The 23,949-nt window shown below is 44.7% G+C and overlaps 1 long non-coding RNA gene across 1 annotated transcript in view; it reads left to right on the top strand.

Moving 5' to 3' along the window:
- Positions 1 to 23,949, top strand: part of LOC146193475 (uncharacterized) — a 92,795-nt gene that overhangs the window by 16,712 nt on the left and 52,134 nt on the right. Inside the window, exon 3 of the long non-coding RNA XR_014706458.1 lies at positions 15,288 to 15,367. This is a non-coding gene — a long non-coding RNA (uncharacterized LOC146193475). The remainder of the gene's footprint in view (positions 1 to 15,287; positions 15,368 to 23,949) is intronic.

The following is a 23,949-nucleotide window of genomic DNA, read 5'->3' as shown; positions in this document are numbered from 1 at the left end:
TCGCACTTTGTCGACCACGTGATAAAAGTTTGACATTGCTGATGTCCACAGTTCTGCGAGACATTAGGTCGTCTGCGTTAGTACAATTGATGCAAACAACTGCTTGGATTATGTCTGGCGAAACGTGGTACCGCTAATAAGAAGCCCAAAATGGCGTCTTGCAAATGTAAGTGTCGTCGTGACATAAGTCCCCCTATTCTTGTTGCGGAAAATCTGTAAACTGTAAAAAAAATACTGTTAAATTATTGTATAAATAATAAGCAGCTTATGATATTAGAATCATTGGTCCAGCTTAACAAATTTCTTCTATCGGGGTGAAATTGGTGGTGGAAATGCAGAATAATGTCCGTACAACTTGTCTACAAGCGAACTACAGATGCGTTGCATCTCATTTTGTGACGGCTACAGAGGCACTAGCAGCGCAGGGATATGTGAAGGCTTTGTTTGTACCCTAGACTATGTAATGAAAGAAAAAGCTTCACACTCCTTATCCGGGGCCGAGACAAACAGAAGCCGCGATTAATAATAGTTTTAGCCTTCCGCCATGTGACAACACTTTGATCAAGGGCTTTTATTCGTGATGAAAAAAATTGCAACACAAAGTTTTGGGCTTTAGTGAAATATATTTTTGTTGATTGTCCGGAAGTATGGGAGTGAACAAGATTAGCGTCTGGATACGCCTATTTGAATAATCCGGCTTTGTCTTGTATTGCCTGGAAATATATATTTTTTACGCATTTTGCAATTTAGTAGCTGTAGAATGTTTGTGTGTGATTATTTTCTATGTGAACCCTTCATTGGCCACAAGGGCTACGGGTGTACTGAAGCCTGTGCGTTTTTTTTTTTTGCAAATAAAAAAAAGAAAGGAAAAACAAACGTGCGCACGTTTGATGCTAGCTGGCAATGGCACGATATGGCACAGCATATGGTGTATAAACGTGACTCTGGAGACAGCCTGACATTAACATTTAGCGCTCCTGATGCAATAGGACATGCGTGATCAATACCTTCTGCTTGATTTACTGACTTAAAAGCTCATCAAACAAGAAGCAAGTCTTGCCGAATAATGCGTTTAATAACTACCGACCAAGAAAAAGCAAATATAAATTACATCCAGAAGACGACTGCATTGACATGTTTTAGATTCTCTCAATTTTGTTTGCATACCATGGGGAGAAAAATATGTACCCACATTTTACTGCTTCATGGACACCATGCAACCCGGTTGTACTGCTGTTCATGATGTTAAAGTATAAGTTTCGCGTGTAACACCTGGGCGTCTTGGCATGTCCTTCATTTCTCAGTGTATTGTGGTGGTGTATAGGCCATTTCAAGCAATTAAGAGCTTCTCCGCTCCAGCCACTTTTTCACCTACACGCGTTCGTCGGCGTCATAAACACCAGTTACCAATTTAACGCCTCCCGTACCCAAATTTTCCATTCATTCATTGGTCTGTGCTAAGGTGGCTGAAAAAAGCTTGGTTTATGCTGGGAACAGGAATATACTCATCGTTTTCCAAACATACAAGCGAAGCGAAGCGATGCTCTTGATACAGCGCGTTGCAAACATTTCAACATCTCTGACTCGAGACGCTTCAGCAAAGCCAGCGGGCGCTCTCATTCGACGGGTCGACAGCTGCGGAGCGCGCACCTTAACCCTGCAGTCGCTCGCTACAGCACAATCCTTAGAGCAGAGCTAGTAATCTACTTAGCCCTGAAGAATTTTGTAGTCCGCATTATTTACACCCTAAAGACAGTCCTTCAGTCTTGTTGAACACTAGCTTCTGTTTTCAGAACATGAAATGCAGCAGGTGAACTTCACCCCTGGTATCCTCTACTTTTACTCTTTCAAAGGCCTGAGAAGGAAGCAACCGACTCCTTATTCCGAATCCAAACGCCATGTCAGTAGAGCCTCCACGGATTTTTAAGGAATCGCCGCCGCTGAATTACGCAAGCTTAGTTATGGAAGTTCATTGTTGGTGTCCGCTGAAACCCTACTTCCTTACTCTTCATCTACAGCAACAGCACGAAACAAGCGCTAGTCCGTTAACCTGCTTTCTTTCGACAAAAGGTTTTCGATTCTGCCGGGTACCAGCCACCATGGCATCTGTTTCCACGAGCGACTCATCACAGACCTCCTAGTTTAGCATATCACATTCAGCACGCTAGGGCGAGGAGACCGGCAGCAAAATCAGCCGTCCATAACATCTTAACCGCATTTTGAAAAATCTTATTGCGTAGCGCAGCTATTGCCCACAAGCCAGCTTAATTACCTGCTCGCATGTGTCACAGATACACCTGATGGCCAGAAGCGACGCCCTTGACGAAAATGTACGCTGACCGCATCAAAAAAGTTTTTTTGTTGCAGTGGTTGTGTTTTGCGGACTGCGTTCCCGCTCCGCCTTGCAGTTTATCGAGGCCTACCAATTCAAGAGCAGCCTCTCTATCCACCCTTCAAGTTCACATCGAGCAAACATATGCGGCACCAGAAAATGCTACTTGTCATGCGACGAGAGCACGTACAGAATGAATCGGAAGCCGAAAGGTTCGCTAATTTCTACTTGGTGCTCTAGGGTCTTCGCTTTATCACAAAGCTTTATCACCAACACATGCGTGGAATGCCGTAAAAAGCAACTGACTCGATTCCTAGATACCTTCCTGGCCCAAATTTCAGCGAATAGCCAGCGCTTGACCAGCACACTGAGCGCCTACAACCAAGCTCCAGTAGCCACAACCGGTCATTCCACTCGCTTCCCGCCGCCAGCCCCTATCCCCCCTACCAAGAAATGGCTCTGCAATATTTTCAACTGCGCACATATGTAGTACACACACATTTGTGCGTTGCGAAGCAACTCAAGGTTTTCTAGTATCGGTTTATGATGGACCTTTTTGCCAGATGGGGCACTAAAACAGACGTCCACATTCGAGATGAAAAAATGTTGTTCCCAACTCCATGATGCCACTGCACTTGGTCGCTTCTCTATTGTGCTCCTAATTACTTTTGCCTTTGATACTTATTTTCACATTCTATTCGTTTTTGCACAAATATAAGTGGGGACGTGTTATGCCTACCACATCTCCGTCCCTGGTAGTAAATTATTGTTTCACACCTAGGCAAAAGACTTCATCATTCGGGGAATAAGCTAAGCACGTCTCGTCCCCGAACCATTATATTTCACAAAACGAGAGGCTTCTCTTCTCAATTTCTCCTTTCTCTTATTATCTCTCCCTTGTTCTTTACTGGACGGATAATTTGTCTAAATGGAATATTCGTGATCTGAATGGCCCGGCTATGAACACATGGCTTCTCGAAATCGCCCTTCAAACGCACCTTCCTTGCGCCTAAACGCTGCATTCTCTTCAGCACATCGAAAAGAATGCTGCCACGATAACCTCGTTTCTGTATAGACCGAGTGTTTTCACATAGCGCACAAGTAGCATGCACTCCCTGACGAAGAACATAGAGCTATCTTTTCCACCCTCCCAAGCTTATCGCTGACGTTATCACTTCATCTGTTCTTTGTGCGGTAAACTTCAACCCACTGACCTCCTAACTTCAGAGCTAAGGCCCTGAAACGAAGGTACAAGCGCACGTGAAGACGAGAACGATGAAGTGCTGGAGACACATGAGCACATAGAAGTAAATAAGCACAAGGAGAAGTTTATTAAATGTACAATCAATTGTTTATTTCATGCCGATTCTTTCGAAAACATATGCAAAGCGAAGTGAAATGTGTGTCAATGATCGCTTCCATGAACACCCCAGAAATGTATGCGAGATATGAGGGAGGGTTCCTTTCTGCGGGCTGGAGAAAGGGTAAAACAAACGCTTGTCACAATGCGGCACCGAGTGCATTTTTGAGAGCTGCCCCGATGATGAAGTAAAGTGTTGGCCAATCTACCATGCATGCGTCATCATTACAACAGCAGCTGCAACACCATGCGCGAGGTCACTGCGGCTGACATTATTGATTGACTAGATCATTCCTGTATCTAGAAAGCATCTACCGGCCTGTCTAGAAAAGAGCTGAAATATCAGAGGTGTCAACGAATCATTTGCCCTCTGCTATTGAGTGATGTCAAGCCACTGCTTGCCTTTTAAATTCCGCTTTGTGTTTAAGATAGTGTTGCGAGTTAGTGATCGTGTGTCTCATGTCGTTCCTCGCCCCTGTCTTAACGTGCGCTTTACTTCAATGTCATTTCTTATGAATACGCCCAAACTACGACATTAGCCTCTTGCCTGCATTTCCTTTTTCTCTTGCAACCATCGTTGACATCTTTTGTATGACGGAATGCTCATATAAATGCTTCCCTCATTTTCTCTTTTACCTTATCTGGCCTATCTTCCGCATACTAACTTCATACTTCAGCATCCCTTCTGCATACTAACGGAGCGCCACAACCAGTTTGCCACCACGGCGGGTCACGGTGCAGAAGAATCGGGTACTTGCGGTGGCCCAAGTGTATATTCTGAAATGACATGACCGTCGCTCAGCTTACCGACAGCGCTGTGGACGACTTCCGCTTCTTCAAAGAAAAATGGAGAGGCTCATAAATTCGAGCACTTACCTCAAACGGGGTGTCAGCTAAGGCTCCATAATGTGCGAAAGATACTTGATGCTTATCGTAGCAAAAAGTGAGTACGTGCTTCTGCAGCCCCCTCCCCCCCTAATAGCGACTGTTATCGCGTCTGTAATTGCGTCGCTAATACTCCGTTCATATATAGTGTACATTGGTGAGTGTGATTCTCATTCTAATCATGCCATGTTCCTTCTGTATAGTTTGCTGGAGTTCATGGCAAACAAAGCGAGAACGCAAGCATCTGTCTCTCATACGTTTTTATGCTTCACTGTAGAATGAGCTTTACTGTTTATTTTTACGAACCATGGACAGTATACTCCGTCTTCTCCGTATTCAAGTTATTTTGAATCATATGTCCCACACTTCATACCATGGCCTCAGTTAGCAACCTAAGGGTCACCCATATTACCCTGGACAGCGCTGTTAGGAGATAGAACATTCCCTGCCGTTCCGAGGCACGGAAACCAGGCCCTGCACCGCAACCTCCAGTGGTCGAGGACTATTATATGCACCGAGAGTTGCACCTGTGAATACAAAATATTAGAGCTACGTTTAGAGCTTAGCGCAACAGTCAGCATGAACTGACTGGAATTTGAAGCCGAAATGTGTGGAGTAGCACAATGCTACAGAAATGGGCTGAGACCACAGACGACAGGTTTTGCATTCTCGGTCTGTTCTTTTCCAAGAAACGACCAAGAGTAGTACGAAAAGTAGTTAGCGCCTGCAATGTCGCACGGCTGGCCGATTGCTATTAGCCATGCGTTGCACTTTTAATTAGCAAGAGTAAGTACCGGCGCGATCTTGCTTTGGGTCTGACTTGCGAATGAACGAAAGTTGCAGAAAGCGGTGTTGGCATCGCAAGAAAGGCTATTGAAATCATATTATATCAGGCTGCAGTGATAGCGTAGTTGCCACCTAGCAAACTAATCTTTGCGCTTCCCCGTGGCTCCGAATCATGTTTTCGCCCGTATGCGGTTTTTCTGTTATGAGTTTTATATGTTATGCGCCCATTATATGGTGCGTGACGTCTCACTCTAACGACGGCATATTGCCTTTAGTGTCCCAGGTGTTCCCATTAAGCCTTCGCCAGCATGCGACTTTCTTTCTGCGTATGCCTGAAAATAAACGATTTCTAGGACATGACAAAACCCACTGCTTCCGTTGCTCCTTTTTAGGTTTCAAGCAGTAATTCTTCAGACCGTAATTGTAGAGAAGTCTCGGGGCGAGAACCAAAAGGGGATGCGCTTACACCGTCCCTATACTCCGGGCGCAAGCTCACTCTCTAGGAAACGTTATGGGGGCTCAACTGCTTCAGCGCCTCCCTGGTTTCCTTCCGAGACCCCCTTAGAACGTTGATAGATACAGCTCATTGTGCAAAATAGATTTCCATTTCTTAGAAAAATCACTAGCACTCACCAAGTTTGATCAACCTGCGTGCTTACAAAAAATTTCACGCTAAAATTGGCCGCTCGAACTTATTTAGCTTCAAAACTCGCTGGTACTCACTCCAGCTCACGCCTCTTCAGAAAACAACCACTTTGTGACTCGCGGTGGCCTCAAGCCATCTGAGCTGGAACACTTATTTCGACTGAAGACTCCCTTTGGCTCATTTACTGGTTTTGCTCAATGCGCACTTAAGTGTACTGAGCCGAGTCATCCCTGTATCACCGGCGCACCAATTAAGCCAATTACCTCGAAGCAGAAGTGTGCGGTTTTTTTTTTCGCTTCAGCCTGTTTCATTGATCGTTTTGCGTTACTGGAGAGAAGGTCTACGCGTGACTGCAACTTTCTACCAAATTCGAAGTTTATTGCTGGTGAGAAAAGCCGGGAAATGCTTGACTGCCCATTGTATGATGTAAATATTTTACAATGTTCATCCTGCGCACAATACCCGAAATACACCATTGAGTACATAAAGGAAGAAGTTCGGAATAATTGTTTCTTTTTTTTTTTTTGTTCAGAGCAATCGTTACGTTGCCCCTTGGCTGCCGAAATCATTTTTCCGCCCTGCCCTCAGAGCTAATGAAGAAAAGGAGCGTTCCACAACCTACGGAAAACAATGCCGACGTGATCCTGTTCCCAGGCTAGCGACACAGATCACCATCTGAATCTGACCCCGTATTCGTTATAGGTATACGTTAGGGATCTGTGACGATGAAACAGACAAGACAGACTCAGGTCATGATATAAGTGTAGCGTCAAGGAACTCGAGTAGGCAAGTCATCAGTGAATGCATTGGTCAAAGCAGTTGACGCCGCACATGAAGATAATTTCAAAAACGCCTCGACGCAATCTTCACATGACTACACCCCGTAGAAAATAGCCGATTACACGTAAGAGCAATGATAATATTTCTCACAGAAACCGCGACTGAACACTACTACTAGCCTGACATTTAAGGGAAGGAACTACGTGAAACAACCTGAAGCAGCTGCTTGGATGTTGAATTTGTTTCAAAAAGCCTCCGTCCGTCTGTTTCTAAGTATAGTGATGTGGAAACACATGGGAGTGATCAAGTACCAACATAGTATGGATGAAATGGTTTGCACCTACCCCTTTGCCTCGTGTCCAATACAAAGATTGTCCCGCCTTTAGAGCCTCTGTGGAGACTTCCTGCGCTGACCTCCAGTCACTATTTCAAATGAAGGGCCTGATCACGTCCTCTCTCAGTGAGAAAACTCGCTATATATGTTTGTGCACATTCGTCAATGTCTATCATCGACATGGAATTAGAGAGACTACGCGCAGTCTGTAGGCGGGCTGAAAGGAAGTACAGAAGATTGGAATCCGAGTACGATCTCGCCTGTTTTCGCTGAGCTCAAGGACGTTTCGAGCCACCTTGAGAGGTTAGGGCGACAACGCTGGAGATAGTTCTGTTCATCACTGTTTCCCCGCTATCCACTGTCGTGTATCTGGCTGCTGCAAGTAGCTTGCTCTCACCTCCACAGGAAAAACACCCTTTCCGTGTCCTGACATTTTATCAACGCCGGGATGAAGTTGACGTTGCAGAAGGTTTCTGTAAAATGGTTCTGGGCACACCCCAGACACAGTCACCAATTTCAGGGGCTTTTGCGTCACCTTCGCCGAATACCCAATAAGACGTACACTTTCAATGCCTGAATTAGATGTCACTCTTGCCTCTTGTCGGCAATTATCTGAATCGGTCCGGACACGACATCTTATTAGACTTCATCTCCTTTAAGCAAGGTTGCTCGAACTGCACTACCTATTTACTTCAATGACATACGGACTTCTAGTTATGTTCCAAGACACTGAAATATTAGCGGCCTGATTGCTCTTTTGAAGCCTGGAAAGCCTCCTTGTGAGCTTATCTCATACCAGAAATGTGAAAAAGGCACGATTGGTGCTGGCGAGGCAAGCGGTTTCTAGAAACCAATGATCTTTATCCGAATATCATGACTGGACAATATCGTGGAAGCTGTTTCATCGACAGCGTCATCAACCTTGTGGCGATGGCAGACGTTGAATAGCGTCATCATCGACTAATAGCTGATTTATTTTTAGATATAAAGGGGGCTTATGACCATGTCCTACCTGATACTATTCGTGATGAGCTTGACTTGGAATTTTAGTGCCGGCTGTACTTATGGGTTGTGAGCTATCTCAATGGCGGCTCTCTTTACATGACTACGCCTGATGGATATACTACCCGCTATCAGGTTAGCCGTAGAGTTAAATTTCACCGGGATGAGTCCTCAGCCAACTTTAGTTAACGTTGCGAAAATCGGACTGGTAAGTGAACTGCCAACTAATATCCACATCAGTACATATGCCGATGACATCTTCCTCTAGGGTTTTTGGTTCGACGCGCCCACAATTACGTGCAAAATTGCAACGAGCTTTGTTATTTACACCGATGTACCAACGGCGTCAAAGTTTGCTCTTAGTGGCAGAAAAGTGTGCAGTGATCACATTTGCAGTAAAATGTGTCTGCTGCTACCCGATGACTCTTCATGATGGTGCAATACCGTAAAGTCTTCAATTATAGATTCTTGGGAGTAATTATTGACCCCAGGCGGTCTTGATCGAAAGGTATTATATTATTGTAAAGCAAAGGTTTATACATTTTTGCCATTCTTTTCACTTCATAGCAGGCAACAAATAGGACCCAAATTAGCGCTCTTTACTACGACTTTACGAAACTCTGTTCGTAAGCTACATCCGGTACAGTCTCCCAGTGCACTTTAAAATGAGCCTCTCCTGCTTTCAGACTTTAGACAGCGTGCATGAGCAGGAGCTGAAGCTAGCCTTGGATTTCCCAGTAGCACCTGTACCAAAGACACAATTAGAGGCACATGCTCGCCCAATAACGATACTGTTGTCACGCGAACCACTTCGTGTGTATTACGAGCACTCACACGACACCATTGTCACCCACTGATGAAGATTCTGGATTAGCGGCCGGATCGCAGTTTTCCCAAGTGCACTCCGCTGCCATCAGTCGCAAGTGCCAACAGAATATGCCCTCTCATATCATCCCGCTCATATCGTCCCGCCCATGGGTGATCGATAAATCTTTGGCGCACCTCGTGTTCCAGGGATACTAAAGAAATCAATAGTGACACTTAGTGGACTCAAACAACTTACTCTGGCACACATCTTGGCAAAATATTCTAATAATATTCAAGTATACACTGACAGATCTTTGTTGGCACAGGCATCCGCTGCAGCTCTGGTCATACCCGCTCAGAAAATGACTCTATATTTCCTTTTGGGACATACGTCTACGTCAACCACAGCTGAACTTGTAGCCCTGCGGTAATCTATTCGCTACATATGTGGGGACGACCTCAAAAATGGTGTATATTCACAGACCCAAAGACAGCTTTGCAAATTTTTGAAAAGGTTTTACGCCACACCGCCAACCAGTCTCTGGCACTAAACATCATGGAGGTTTTTATATCTGCCTGAATACAAAACCACAGGATAATGTTTCAATGGATCCCTGCCTACGTCTGGCTCCATGGAAATGAACAGGCCAGTGCTGAAGCAAAACGTGCCCTCAGTAATGGCCTCTAAACAGATGTGCCTTTTTCAAGAGCGAACTGTATCTTCTGAATCTCAATCTGAACTGAATCTTCTTACGTACTGTATGAAGAATGCTACGGGAGCTAACTGGGACCAGCCAGACGCCCGACACATTCATTTAAATCTTGATCGATCACTGTCATTTCATGCTCCGCGTGAAATTCTGCTTCATTATGTATGCTTGCTATGTAATAAACTTCGTTTAAACATGGCTTTCCGGCGCAGGTACGTGAATGTAAATGGACAGGCGGATTCACTCAAATGTTCAATGTGTGGCATAACAGAGACTGCGGACCATATTTTATTGCAGTGTCTAGTGTATGCGCGTACACAAAAGGTGCTAGCCGCTTGCTTGAAGCGTGTGGACGAAAGGCTTCAATCGGAAGAGTTGCGGCCGGGAGCTTGCAGGATAAGGGGAGGAGAGCACAGATAGCGGCGGCTCTTTTTTGTTGTTTTTTGTTTTGCGACACGGGACTTGAATCGCGCTTGTAAAGAAGTTGTCATGTCTGTATATATTTTCGCATCACTTCTTCCACATCGTCACCGACCACAATCCTCTTTCTCCACTTTTCCATTTGTCTTTCCTCAGTGCAGAGTAGTAGGCCAGATGTTAATCAATCTGGACAGCCTCTCTACCTTTCTTATCAATAAACATATCTTAGAAGTAGGAACTTTTGACCTTGAATTGTCATTCGGTGGCCGTTGGGATTCCGCCGTGGTCGAAAGGCGACCAGACTCGTGCGTCACCAGTAAACCTTCACATTCGAAATCAAGAAACACAACAGCTATTAATGATTGGCGGTTTGGTAAGGCTGGGAGAATCTTAGCACTCCACTACGAGGATACGCCGCTAAAAGTGAACAGTCTTCACTCCATTGTCTGCCCATGTTAGAGCACCTTGCGGAAAGCCAGGCATCACAATGTGTGTTTGTGTGTGTGTGTGCGCGTGCGTGCGTGCGCGCGTGTGTGCGTGCGTATGTGTCCGTGCGTGCGCGCGTGTGTGTGTGTGTGTGTGTGTGTATGTGTGCGCGCACACACCCGCCGCGCAAAAGCCAGAGCTAGCACGCTTAGTATTTTACCCTACCAAACAGAATGTGGATCAGACATGATCCATTACCATTCAGCGTTATTCCGTCTACTGACAGAGTCAATCACGCTTATTTTTATAATAGAATAAGGGGCCTTGTAACGAGAATAACAGTAATGTTTTGGTTACTCGATATAATTTTTTTATTGAGATACAAAATAAGTAAATAATTCGCAAAGTACACAGAATCTGGTCCATATCTTTTGAGATTTAGGTAATGTTGCGGGTCGAGCCTCTTCTTTAATGGCACACCTCGCGAGGGGTCGCAATGGCCTGTGTGCTCGACTACTAATCTGAGTGACCCGGAGTCGATCGTAGCATCGGCGGCTGAGTTTCGATGAATGTGGAGCCTTTGACGCCCCAATCTCACGCTTAGAGGCGGCTTCCTCGGCATGAAGTGCTGCCGATGAAAGAAGGTCGATGGGACCGCATCTAATTTTTTTCAATTTTACCTTGCCGCAGCTTTGAAGAGTCAGCCGCTCAAACTGGTGAACTGACCTTCTTGAAAATTTAAACGGAAAATAAAAGTTGTTAGTATGGTGCATAATCAAGCGCGAAGGTTAGCGCAACATAATGACGCAATACCTGCATGAAGACCCATATGTCTATTTCTCCTTCGCCCTACGTTGCTGGCGCCGGGCATGGTTTGTGTTCTGCTACGCGACTATATTCTCTGATGAATTTTATTACGCGGAGCCCATTTTACCATTCCCGGTATATTTATTAGTCATCTGTACGTCGTTTTGTAGCGTCGCAGACAGCAGCAGGAACAGTGATCTTCGCCGACCACAGAGACTTTAAAGGCTCCTAGCTGCCAATTTAAGACCAAAACTCCGCAGGTACATGCTTTTTCTTGACAAAGAATGGTCACAGCTTCTTACATACGGCGATAAATTCAAAACCCATGGAGCACAATGACTGAGAGAGCATGAACGGGTCTAAACACTTCAGAAGGAGAGTTCGTACGCGATTGTAATAACCTTAGCGGGGAGGTGGGACACTTAGAAGTGCGAAAAACTAGCGGTACTGCACGCAGTGCGTGGCACGGCACACAAGATTACCGATGACAGAGGAATCGCTCCCCTGCCTCATAGAGCCGCTATGACTTCGCTGCTTCGAAGCCAGGCCTACCGATTTTATACCGCGAGACCGTTATCTGCGCCGCATCAAGAGTTATGAATAATTTGGCTGGCCACTTCTTCTGACTTAAGCTTTTTGTGCACGCCACAGCGTCAGTAAAACGGCACCGAGACTGCTGTGCGGTGCCAGAAGTACGAAATAGGCGCGAAATATAGCGAAGCGTAGCTCAACGTGGTATGTTTGTTCGCAGCACGTGTTTTTTTGCACCCCGGCAGAGGAAGTAGCAACCAAACTATCAAGAAAGAAAGAGACCGGAAGCATGAAGGCGTTCCGCAAATGGGAGTGTCACAAGAGAGGACATAGGAACACGGAGACACATCAATCTATACAGGCTGTTTCTATTTCACAGAGGAGCTTTATTACAGCTGAGCTTATTGAAGTCACCCCAGAATTTTTACAACGAAACGGCGTACACATGGTGAAGCGTCAGTCATGATGATACTGGTTCACGATGGGAGGCATAGAACAAGAACATAAACCAAATAATAGCTGTCATAATGTGAAATTTTTCTCCGCATCAGTGCAATTGATTGCTCTCTGAAATAATTATGTCTTGGCAATATAGTATGCCAAAAATTATATGTATGCAAAGATTAGAAATGTTATTCTTATATGGGGTTCATAAGTTGTATCCTTTCCGGGTAATTGTGCACTTGACCTGCAAGATGAATTCATGATGTATTGCAAAGCTTCGGAGTGGTCTACCAAGCCTGTAATGATATAACGAGCAGTATTACCAACGTGCACAACAGTGCATGATTCGAAAATTTGTTAGACCACGTTTTCGATTCAAATGACCAAAGGGTTCACATAATTGTTTTTGACTTTTTTTGCGTACTGATGTTTTCGTTTTTAGCGGTCTTATTTTCAGCCATAGGAGAAATTTTCCAAATCCCGTTCGGCCCCAGAGATCAAAATATTTACACTTTAAAGCAAAAGCATCTTCTTAAGGACATGAGGTGCGCGTGAATAAAAAAATATTGAAGTTTCCTCCAATTCTTGCCTTCAGTAGTACGTCTAAATTGTCCGTTATCATTTTTTTACATTGAAGTCGTCTGCCCGCCAACCAAGGTTATAACGTAATAAGGGCAGTAAAGATTTAACACTCAAAAGGCCATAGCTTCGAGGCTTCTTTTTACAGCCTGGCGACACGACAGAAGCAATGCTGCTCTTATAAATAACAGAACGAAAGAATTTAACCGTTTAACGTGTCCCGCCGTGCAGTGAGGCAGTAGTTAGGCTGATCTCCGGTTATATTCTCCACACATATAATGTTCCTGAGGTGTAAGACGTATATTCATTTCTCTTACTCTAAACACCCCCATTAAATTTACTAGGAAGTAATTGAATATGTTCATATCAGTAACCACTCTCACAATGATCGTGATCATAATCATCAACCGGAATATACGCCCAGCAAAGACCTCTCCAGTTCTTTTCTGAGAATCTTTGCTTGTTAAAAAATTGGTGATGCAGAAGACTAAGGTAATGTTGAATAGCCTCGGGAAGAAACAGCAGTTTACGTTAGGTAGCGAAGCACTGGAAGTATTAGGCGAATATGTCTACTTAGGACAAGTAGTAACCGCAGATCCGGATCATGGAAGGAAATAACAACAATAATAAGATTGGGATGGAGAGCATTTGGCAAGCACTCGCAGATTATGACTAGCAGCTTACCGGTATCGCTCAAGAGGAAAGTATGCAACACTTGCATCTTACCTGTACTCACCTATGGGGCTAAAACGTGGAGGCTTACCGAGAGGGTTCTACTTAAGTTGAGGTCAACGCAGAGGGCTATGGAACGAAAAATGGTAGGGGTAACATTAAGAGATAGAAAGCGTGCAGAGTGGGTCAGAGAAATAACTCAAGTTACCGACATTCTAGTGGAAATTAAGAAGAAGAAATGGACATGGGCAGGACATGTAGTGCGAAGAGAGGATAACCGATGGTCGCTGAGGGTAACAAACTGGATTCCAAGGGAAGGAAAGCGTAGCAGGGGGCGGCAGAAAACTAGGTGGGCGGATGAGGTTAAGAAGTTCGCAGGGGTCAAGTGGATGCAGCTAGCACAGAACCGGGCTAATTGGAGAAATATGGGAGAGGCCTTTGCTCTGCAGGTGGTATAGTCAGGCTGATGATGATACACATTAACTACATTGCTTTAACTACATAGCATCGGCATTGTTTCGTATGTAGTGCTCTTAGGGGCTCAATTTATGAACTTATTGGCTTCTGTAAATATGACGTTGTTTGCGAAAATCGATACTGCGTATGTCTTATTACTCGGCTGTATTTGTTGGCTCAGGTATCAAGTGAAACTAAAAGACCTTTGGACAACTTTAACTTTTTTGTCTCTAATGCGCTAGGCCCTCCCTATCGAGGTTGACGGCGCCCCCACACTTTTAGGCACAACGACACGAACGAATTCAAGCATATTTCTGCGCAGTGCGCAAGCATCACAGCTAAGCAAGAGTAGCGTACCGCTTTGAGTAAGGAAGCGTTTTTATGGGAATGCACATTTTGCCACAGCCACAACAAGCCTCAAATATGTTTCATGCCTCTCACCAGATGAGATAAAAGCAAGAGCCGTCGGAGTGGAATGGATTCAAACCCACCAAGTTCTCAGAACTTGTGGCTGCCGCCGAAGCCCATCTGTTTTGTTCCCACTATCTCGCGCCGTGTCTTCGATATCGCCTCTAACTTCAGCCCGAGCCCAGTGAACACAGACATAATTCTTTCCCATTGTCATCTTGAGTTGTGATAAATATGAGAGACGGATACATTAATTCACTTGGCAAACCACATACTTGGGTGAGCTGTGCTCAAAATAATTTTTTTTTAACTATTGGATCTTATTGTAGAGCTAAACAAATTGTTGAATTCGCACGTTTCTCTCGAAATAAAATGATTGCATTTCAATCGATTGGCCGTCTTGCATGTACTACCGCGTTTATCCACAGTTTTCTTGTTTTCTTGAGACTTCTCCGCAGTCGATGTAATTCAATTTCGGAAGCTTCCGACAAGAGTGCTGTGGCCGTGAAAGAAGCACCTCAAATAATGAAAGTGACGTTTATTAGCCTAGCAGTCACAGTGGCATCGAAGTGCACAAAAGCAGACAACCGATGACGCGGCGAGATAATACGCATTTTGCTACATCTCAGCATAAAGTGCTCGACATATATACGCAGTTAAAGCACCAGTGCAGGAGGCTTTTATTGCTTGCTGTGACAATTAAGAAGCCCGAATTCAAGTTGTTCTGCATTGTAAAATACTCGGCACTGCAATTAGAAAAGCTCAAAATATCCTCGTGGTGTGTGTCTTTCAACTGCTTGTGTCTGTATTGTTACGCGAAGCTTTATTTTATATGTTTTCGACCTGTACAGCTTCAAACATTTTAGGAAATATAACCAAACATGCAACTTTCTCATCATTAGGTTGCAACAGACAGCAAAAGAGAGTTAGCCAGGTTAACGACCCTCTTGCGTGTGGAAAACCCACTAGGCTAATTGGGAAAGTAAGTATCACGCTTTTTTCAACAGCAGAAAGGAGTCAAAACATGTTGTTGGTGTTTCTTGTGCTTTCTCTAAAGCTTTCTATATGGTTCATTTTGACTAAAAGAGGATTTTTTTTTACTACTCGTGCGCACCTATTACTGGTTAGATTCCAATAGGCAGTAAGCTTCTGTTATCAAAGATTGTGTTGGGCATTTTAGTTGTCTCTTTTATGTCGCTGATATGGCACTGTTCAGCTTTCTAGACTACTCATGCCAGAGCATTTAAATTTCTCACGTACGCGGGCTGTATACCCCAGTTTACAGAGTAGATAAAATGTAACCACACTGGCAACTGGAGCTAGACCAAGGGAATAAAATCACATTTTGCAACTTTTACCTGCTCATCTGCATTTTGCGGGCCATTCAAAAGTTGTCTGACATCAATAATTATGCCAGGAAATGGCAATGTTGGCCATTTAGCCAATGTAAGAAACAATTGTCATAAAGAAGAGTAGAAATAAAATATTGTCACGTGTAACTGATAATTCCAAAAGCGAGAAATATCGAGATCAGCGTTGTACTTAAAGAAACAAGGTTTGGCCTGACTTGCACACGCAAACGAATATGACAACAATGGTGGCGTTGAAAGGAGCAGTCGCGTTCGTTGGAAAAGTCTTGGCGCATCTTCCACTGCAAAACAATTTATAAAGCCACGTCTCTTCGACAATGAACACGAAAAAGGTCTTTCTATGCGCTACAATCACAGTCATAGGGCGCCTACTGGCGCCTGTTAAAAACAACTATAAATAATGTCGTCAACGATTTTCGGCATTATGTTATATTCCATGCATAATGTCATGTTTGTTTCGAAATGAGTAACTACGCATAAATCGTCTCACATTTCACTAGTTTCATTTTTGGTAGCTACTCTTGTCGTTCAAAATTAAACTTACTCATTCTACCATGCCTAAATGCGCACATCCCACGGAGTTCAAGAAACCAATTTTGGCGGCGACCACCTTAAACCTTTTCAAGAATGATCATTTAGCAAATATATACCTGAATGGCCGGGGGGGAGTTACTAATTGAGTTTGCAGAGCGTAGTAACTCGAGAATCATGAATACCTTCTTCAGAAACGGAAGAACCGGAAATGGACATGGAAACGTCCTATCGGGGAGACTAAAAATCAAATTGACTTCATACTGTGTTCAACCCCCGCCATTGTGCAAGATGTAGAGGCAATCGGGAAAGTGCGATGCAGTGACCACAGGATGGTGAGGTCCCAAATTAGCCTAAATCTGAAGAAGGAACGCAACAGATTAGTAAGAAAGAAACCCATCAACGAATTAGCGGTGAGGGGGAGGGCAGAAGAGTTAAGGATCTCGCTATAAAATAGATATTCAGCTCTAACCAAGGCTATTACCCTATAAGCATTGAATAGTAATTTCAGAGATATCATTACTGAGTGCCCTGTAGAAGTAGGCGGTAGGATAGTTAGAGAGGATACCGGTAAGCTGTCTAAGGACACCAAAAATTTGATTAAGAAACGCCAGAGTATGAAAGCTTCCAACCCAACAGACCAGATAGAATTGGTCGAGATATCCAAACTAATCAATAAGAGCAAGGTGGCCGATATAAGGAAGTATAACATGGATAAAATTGAGCATGCTGTAAAGAACGGGCTAAGCCTTAAAGCGGTAAAGGACAAATTGGGCATAAGCAAAAACCAGATGTATGCGATAAGGGACAAGACAGGCAACGTCATCGCGAATATGGACAAGATAGTCAAAGTAGCGGAGGAGTTATATGTAAATCTCTACAGTAGCCAAAGTAGTCAGGACTGTAATGAGATTGGAAAGAGGGAAAAACAGTCAGACGTTCCACCAGTGACGAAGGACGAGGCCAAGAAAGCATTAGAAATTATGAAAAGGGAGAAATAAGCTAGAGAGGATCAGATAACTACAGATTTGGTCAAGGACGGGGAGGATATTGTGCTAGAAAACCGGACCACCCTGCATACGCAGTGCCTGGTGTCATCGACGGTACCGAAACCATGCAAGAATGCAAACATTATCCTCATTCATAAGAAAGGGGACTCTAAGGTCCTTAAAAATTACAGACCAGTCATCTTACTGTCTGTTACGTATAAGGTATTTACTAAGGTAATCGCTAATAGGATCAGGACAACCTTAGGCTGCAATCAAGCAAAGCATTAAGCAGGTTTTTGGAAACGGCCTCTACTATCGATCATATCCATACCATCAACCAGGTGATAAAACATTGCTTGGAATATAACCAGCCCTTATACATAGCATTCATTGATTACGAAAAAGCATTTGACTCGGTTGAAACCTCGGCGGTGAGGCAGGCAATGCGAAATCAGGGGGTAGACGAGCCGTACGTGAAATTGTGAAGATATATACAGTTGCTGCACAGCAACCATAGTTCTGCATAAAGAAAGTAACAAAATTCCCATAAAGAAAGGTGTTAGGCAAGGAGACACAATCTCCCCAGTACTATTCACAGCTTGCTTAGAGGAAGTATTCAGAGACTTGGAATGGGGGCAGTTAGGTATAAGGGTAGATGAAGAATACCACCGTAATATGCGATTTTCTGATAAAATTCCCTTGCTAAGCAACTCGGGGGATGAACTCCAAATAATGATTGATGACCTAGACAGGAAAAGTAGAAAGGTAGGCTTGAAAATCAATATGCAGAAGACTAATGTAATGTTCAACAACCTCGGGAAGCAGCAGCAGTTTACATTAGGGAGCGAAGTACTGGAAATAGTAGGCGAATATGGCTACTTAGGACAGGTATTAATCGCATGAACCATGAAAAGGAAATGACAAGAAGAATAAGACCATGAAAAGGAAATAACAAGAAGAATAAGATTGGGATGGAGCGCATTTGACAAGCACTCGCAGAATATGACTAGCAGCTTACCGGTATCGCTCAAGAGGAAAGTATACAACAGTTGCATCTTGCCTGTACTCACCTATGGGGCTGAAACGTGGAGGCTAACCAAGAGCGTTCTACTTAAGTTGAGGACAACCCAGAGGGCTATGGAACGTAATATGGTAGGGGTAACATTAAGAGAGAGAAAGCGTGCAGAGTGGTTCAGAGAAATAACTCAAGTTACCGACATTCTAGTGGAAATCAAGAAGAAATGGGTATGGGCAGGACATGTAGTGCGAAGAAAGGATACCCGATGCTCGCTTAGGGTAACAAACTGGATTCCAAGGGAAGGAAAGCGTAGCAGGGGGCGGCAGAAAGGTGGGTGAGCGGATGAGGTTAAGAAGTTCGCAGGTGTCAAGTGGGTGCAGCTAGCACAGAACCGGGTTAAATGGAGAAATATGGGAGAGGCCTTCGCCTTGCAGTGGGTATAGTCAAGCTGATGATGATGATAATGATACCTGAATCGCTTTCGCTTAGTTATTATCACAAGCGACAGCTTGCTCGGGTTCTGACAGTATTCGCATTGTTACAGGCATTTAATGTGTAAAATATATATCATCTCTAAGTGTATCGACAATGACAACTGAATCGCGAAAACGATCGAATGTGTCAAATAATTAATTTTACTACTTAACGTCTCTTTCAGCATCAGGTCGCTTAACAGATGGTTTGAGCTGTGTTAATGGCTGCTTTCTTGACTCCATTTTTCTTTCGTAACAAATGTGTGTGGCATTTGCGGCCTCGTAGACGTTCATATTCTACTCCCCTCCTTGATGACAGCTCTAAGGCATGAATGTATTGCATACGGTAACTGAAAAATCTCACTTAACGAACGCTCCTTGTGGTGCAGAAGTAGCGTGCACGACTTGAGGCATGAAGGGTAGCAGTTAGGTTCTCCTTGACCCCCTTCATTTTTTGTTTTTAAGCTTAAGTGTTTATATATTCAAAGTCATTTTATTGCTCTTTAGCTGATGTTACGAACCTTGTACATTAAGTCACAACCCTGCAGAATGTCTGCTTAATTACCTGCTCACTATCCGAAACGAAGCAGCCTTGTTACGTCACGCCCCGCGCCGACTAATCACCACTTTGCCACGTAGTCTACCAACTGACACCTGCAAGGCACCTGTGAACTGGGATACGAATTTTTTGGTTGTCTAGACGTTGATGACGCCCTAAAGGAGTCTTGACAGCTAACGACTGAGCTTAAACTGATTATTACATTTCGCTCCTCACACGTTAAATTACACATTTTCGAAATTTGAGCTCGTTCCGTGCATAGGGAGGTTTAAAATTAATTTTTATTATTATTATCTGAATCAGCTTTCTGGTCTGGCAGCCATTGGCCGCTGACATCACACGTCAACGCTGACGTCCTCATGTCATCTGCTATTCGCGGTACCGGCTGCACTCTTGCATGCACGTCGTGGATGGCGGTCACTGAGATTGTTTTGTTCTTTAGCAAAAAATATTTTATTCACATATTCCCGTTTCTTTGAGAGGCCTTCACTATAATATGCGACCTTAGAGATCCTTGAACTGTTTTAGCCTTCGTCTAGAGATTGCTGAGGAGGCCGAAATCCACGGGCTCATGCTGTATAATTTAGGCATGCAATCAGAAGCGTAATGTTACGTTAGGTGAGTTAGCTTAGTCTAGCAAGAAGCGCTCCCGCATGTAATACGGCCTTGCCCTGAAACCGTGCTGATTGGAAAAGAATACTGCAGTATCAACCAGGTGATTCCCAGCGCGGACAGTATATGCTGAAAACGTCCACATGAGATGTATGTTCATGAAATGAGATGGTAGTTCAAAGGGTCAGTAAGGTCTCATGCCTTAAAAACTTGCACAACGTTTCATGATGGCCACTTTACCGCCATTTCGCTGTTGTCTATACTGACCGATGACGATTTGCAAGATTTGGAATGGAATCTGTTTTGTTTGTTTAAGAATTTTCCCACTTCTACTTTCTTTTTGATAACTCATCTTTTATTTGGGCCCCTATTATCTCACACATACACATTATCGTGCAGTCGCACTATGCCGCTCTCGTTGGATGGCAACCCAACGTAGATATAAAGCAAAGCATTACCCAATCCTTACGAACGCCTCCGCATGGACTACGAGAAACGTGCTTGACTCGGGATTCAAGGGTCCTGGAGAGATGGATTTCTATCTCACCCTGCAATCTCTGAGGCAAAGCCCGAGTTCGTGGCAGCTGCCAACGAAGCCTTATCATGGCACGCAACGTTAAGCAAAGCGACGATCAGAAAGTGCCCTACCATGTCACCGGGCCACTACCGCCTGTAAGAGGCATGACCGTGATTTTCCACCCAGAACGCCGACAATGCTGACGTCGGATTTTGTGATGAACTAGTATTTTAAGCCTTTTGCGTTAACATCAGGCTACACTCAATAAAAGATGTGCAATGTGTTCCTTCCGGACTATTTGATACCAAAGTGCGAGTGGCGGCTGTCTATCACTGTTGCACTAGACGACGAAGGCGAGGTTAAAACTTTTCCAAGAGCGTGCCTAGAATTCCTCCTGTGGAAACCAGCGTCATCAGGTTGGCTTTCCCTATTAATGCTAAACAACCCTTGCTTGTTATCGCCTGCATCAGAGCTCCAAGGAGCGACCACTAACTGTTTAGTGAGCCAGCACTAGGACCTCCATTTCGGTTAAAAGCCGTTTGTAGTACGCCAGTCCGTCCGTTCGTCTGTCTATGTGATCTCTTGTGACTAACATACTCTAGAAGATGGTACTTTGCAGTTGACATAGCTTGATACTAATTGGTGGGCGGGTTGTGAGGTGTCACAAGAGCAGATGCCGCAGAGGGATCGTGAGCTGCCACATTGGGCAGCTATTTTAAATCGGGCACTCGGGGACGCTTGAAACCCTCGAAAGGAAGCTCTACTCTTAAGGCAGAGGAGGAACATTCGTACTTCTTGGATAACGCGGGGCTCTATATATATATGTGACGCTATTTCCAACTTGGTCTTCATGCATCTTATATGCCAGCGGAAGTAAGCTAGACCGAATAAAAGGGAACGTGTAATGAAAACTTTGACAATTCAGCACCATAGCATCTCAACTTCTCTCTTATTTTAAGTTATTCCCTGCGGCTAGTGGTTCTACTCTGCTTCATCTAAGCTCAAGTGCTGCCAGCGTTAGCGTCGCATCATCAAAGCCGATAAATCCATCTTTCCCTTGTTGGAGTGTGCTGGGAATCATCCTGGAGCTGCGCAGTTGAGCGCTTGCTACATTACCGTCTGAGGTCAACCAGCCAGCCGCTTCTCATTCCAGTCGTGGAAACCTGCCACAGTGCCTTTAACTAATGGGATCCTGCCATTATAGTGGCATAGACAACCACGATGTGGAGCACTGGCTGTCCTCCTACGAATATATGAACTCCCATAATCGGTAGGATGACAGCATGGTGCTCACGAACGTCGTATTTTACAGGACAAATCTTGACAACCTCTTGTTCAAAAACTACAAACCGTAATTCGTCAACTGGTCCGGTTTCAAGCCTCCCTTCATTCACATCTTCGGACGTCCGGCGGTGCGCAAACTTCAGCTTAGCAGCGTCATCGCTCTTGCACCCATCTGGCTTTTGAAAGGTGTGGTTTGGTTTGTGGGGTTTAATGTCCCAAAGCGTTAAACCCCACAAACCCAACCAAACTTTTCACATAAAGCTTCATCATATACACAGACGACGTAGTCGACCTATACGAGCGCGTCAGTGTATCCAAAGCCGAGCGTGACAGCATCAAGCATGTGCTCAAGGCCATTTAGGACGACGTCTTTTACATGCTTTTTGCCAAGAACCCCACCTCCGTCAGCGAGATTGTCTACCTCTGCCAGAGCTATGACGAGCTGCGCAGAGGAAGTCTTCTCCCGATTGCCCTCAGCAAAGGCCGAGACTTAACAGCATTGACTCGAGGACGGAAATCAGCAGTACTCTAATTTTCGACAACAATCTGTTTGTCCATTAGGTGGTCACTCGGCAAATTATCGCTGCTCTCCTCTATACTGAATACGCCATCTAATCTGGCACCCACACATGATCAGGGAGCATGTGTCCGAAGCCATATCGCGACTATGTCAATCACTTCCCGTTGCAGCGCCTCCCTTTGAAGCACCCCCATTGTTGCACCTGTCATCACGGCGCCTCTTACACAGACACAGCCCGGCAGCCACCGCCAGTGCTTGCTCCTTTTTTGAGATTCCCCTCCATTCAACCCCGCTCCTGCTGTCCGGTCGCGCCCCCAACGTTCGCAACCTTGACGTACATGGGACAACTTACCAATTTTGGACGCCTGTGGCATCGCTGAGGAAATGATGCCTCACTCCTGCCACCGCGTCGTGCCCTCTTCTGAGGAAGCCGATCATTGGGCGGACGCTCACAACCCTCCTCAGCAGTTTGCCCTACCCCCGATTTCTGAGCCCCACGCCTCCGAATACCTCCCATCTGGTCATCGCAGCTCCCCATCTCCGTATCACCGCTCGGTGTCTTTCATGCAGCGTCTTTCGACAATGCCGCTGGAAAACCAGTTATCGCAGTTCCGGAAATAGGAACTGCGTTTCCATCGAATGGACTAAGCCCTCATTTTTCACCGACGAATTTGATAAACCTTTCCATTGAGGACATCGGTACCCTTGCGTTATTTGACACTGGTTCCGCAGGCACAAACTCTGCCGCTCGCTCCGAAAGTTTACTACGCCTCTTGCGGGAGTACTGGTTATAACCGCATCCACTCATACCCTACAGCCGACAGCTCTCTGAACTGCTCGCGTGGTCATTGCTGGTGTCTTGCACCTCATCGAATTCATTTAAAGTACTGCCAGCATCAGCATCTCATCAAGTCAGTAAATGTTCCTTTCAGATATCAGGATGTTTAGAAAAAAAAAGACGGAAGGAGGGCTACTTGTACTCGCACCTGGTAATGCGTAGTTAGCCCAAATTAGACTATCCGGTCAATTTAATCCAAAGCGTTAAAGGCACGGGTGGCCTAATTGAGTTGGAATGGGGGGTGGAATGAGAATCAACCTTCCAGTGTTCTGGGATGTCGAGTCAAAAACGACGCTCCTAGGCCAGCCACGCAGTTAAAGCGAGGCTGCATAAGTTGGGTGGTCGCCTAAGAGCTTCAGTTATATAGCATTGCAGCTTAGTAGACTAACGCTATCGCGTCATATCCTTAAAAGTGGATTTGTTGTATCCACAGTTTTTATTATTAAAAATACCACACATTTGCCTTGCACCCAGGAAATTAGTTGCTATTGTTACTTACGAGAAACTAATTGCATGACACGCCCCGTTTGGGCCCATTTATTTAGTTGCAAGCGAATGTATCTATACGCTATCAGCCCCGCAAGCGTAGCTTATGACTACCATGTCATACCAAGTACGGAAGTACTGTTGTAAATAATCCTTGGTCTAGCAGGGAGTATTAGGGTACACACTTTTACTTTGAGGTACCAAGCACAGTATCTGCGGATGCGTATGGAGACTGAATGATATTTCATGAACTAACTCAGAAAGTGGCATACTCGAGATTTGAGATCGCATTAACGCAGAATGACGATGATCACTAGAGTGACGTTGCTTATTCATTTCTCCTTTTAGATCTACTCTTAGAAGCGAG

Source organism: Amblyomma maculatum, chromosome 4 (genome assembly GCF_055883805.1).
Source record: "Amblyomma maculatum isolate TAMU_Amacu chromosome 4, ASM5588380v1, whole genome shotgun sequence".
Taxonomy (NCBI): domain Eukaryota; kingdom Metazoa; phylum Arthropoda; class Arachnida; order Ixodida; family Ixodidae; genus Amblyomma; species Amblyomma maculatum.
The sequence above is the reverse complement of the archived record's forward strand: the minus strand, read 5'-3'. Positions and strand labels throughout refer to the sequence as shown.